This window comes from Trachymyrmex cornetzi, unplaced genomic scaffold, assembly GCF_001594075.2.
Source record: "Trachymyrmex cornetzi isolate Tcor2-1 unplaced genomic scaffold, Tcor1.1 scaffold461, whole genome shotgun sequence".
NCBI lineage: Eukaryota > Metazoa > Arthropoda > Insecta > Hymenoptera > Formicidae > Trachymyrmex > Trachymyrmex cornetzi.
This window is the reverse complement of record NW_017299412.1, coordinates 4549-6574: the sequence shown is the minus strand read 5'-3', so window position 1 is coordinate 6574 and position 2026 is coordinate 4549.

The following is a 2026-nucleotide window of genomic DNA, read 5'->3' as shown; positions in this document are numbered from 1 at the left end:
GAAAATTACAAAAGTGAGTGAATTTACTAGAATACTGATAATTTCATTGGTCAATACCTAGTAAATTTGCTCACTTTTGTAATTTTCACCTTGATTGAAGATACAGAATGGACCCCCTAGTGCAACGACTTACTTCACAACAGTAAACGGTTCAATTTTTGAGAGGAAAAACGTTGGAGATATCATTTTGTCATGCAATATTCCAATCATTGCGCTAGGAGAAAAGATTGCTGATAAAGACTCACACACAACAAACGTTCAAAGTTAAGGTTTATATTCTTAGTATTAACAAAAATTGCGCTGATTGATAACCAGTGTCGACTCCTATTGCCTGTAATACATATTTCATGGTTTTATTAATTGTTATAAATTAATGTGTCATTCCTCGCTTCTGACGTCACGATTTCAACACGGCCGCTGCGACTCAGTCAGCAGAGCCTTAATATCTGCGACAAAGTAACATAATTAACATTTTATAATAATGTCTTAAATTTACTCATCCTTTTGATAAAATTTATGCAAGTATCCGAACTGTCAAGAATAATAGTATATATTTAACGCTTATTAAATTATTTATTTCAATTAGATTTGGCAGTTTATGTTGCAAATAAAACAGAGAGAGGTAAAATTTGGCTTGGGACATTTCTACTATGGATATAATTTTATCTGCTGGGTATGTCTTATTTTAAATAAAAGTATAAAAGTATATAATAAACGTATATATACATATATACATATACAGAGTGGAACAGTAACTCTGTTCACTTATAGCGAATTCGATCACTAGCGCTACACTAGATCAGTGTATACTGTATACTAAAAGCTACTTTGCATGAAATTACCAAAGTTAAATGTAAAAGTATATAAATATTTTAAACGATTAACTATAGACTAATAATATTGTTACATTATTTAACATAATATATGTGTATCATTTCATTGTCAAAATTTATTATATTGTATCACTGCATTGAGATAGTTTATATAAAGCAGCTTTTAATATGCACTGATCCAGTGTAGTGCAAGTGATCGAATTCACCATTAGAATATTTCCCCTATTATTAGAGATATGTAATAATATATTTATTGAAGTTGTATAGCATCATGGGCAGAGGAGGGGGTATAATATATTAACAGTTTTTCTATGGATGGAGGCGCTTCGGAGATTTCAAGATCACCTCCATTTTTTAAAATGGAATTGAATGATTTTTTTACACAATATGATTCCTCTAATTATTCTGCATATAAAAGTATTAAACTAGCTTATCAAAAAATCAATTATTTACGAGATATTTTATACCTTATTCTGGCATATATTAACATTAAATATTTAATAATTTATTAAGCATTAATTTTTTCATAATTGTATCTTAATACTTTTATAAATAGGATAATGAGATGAATTAATTTGTGGATGAAAAACATATAGTTGCCTTAAAATAAATATGTATGTAAAAAGAATAATTTTTTAAATAACCAGCTATGTGTTTTCCCAGTGAGAAATGACAATAGAGTCGGTATCGAATCGATGTTGATTCGACATCGTAGTCATCAAATTGACGTCGAATTGACGCCTATTCGACATCTCGATTTTATTGACATTTCTCAATGGGTTCTTTCCATCAATTGATTCATTTCATTATTCTGTTTACAAAGGTATTAAGAATTATAAAAAAAATTAATAATTTACGAATTATTTAGTATTTTATGTCAATATATGCCAGAATAAAGTACAAAATATCTCGTAAACTATTGGCTTTTTGATATCATTACCTTAATACTTTTATATGCAGTATAATTAGAGGAATTATATTGTGTAAAAAAAAATCATACAATTCCATTTAAAAAAATGGAGGTGATCCAGAAATCTTCGAACGCCTCCAATCATAGAAAAACTACTACTATAGTATATTGTACCCCTCTTGATGCTATATACAAATTCAATAAATATACCATTTCATATCTCTAGAGATAGCGGAAATATTCTAAGTGGAGAGAGTTACTGCCCCAACCTGTATATACAGGG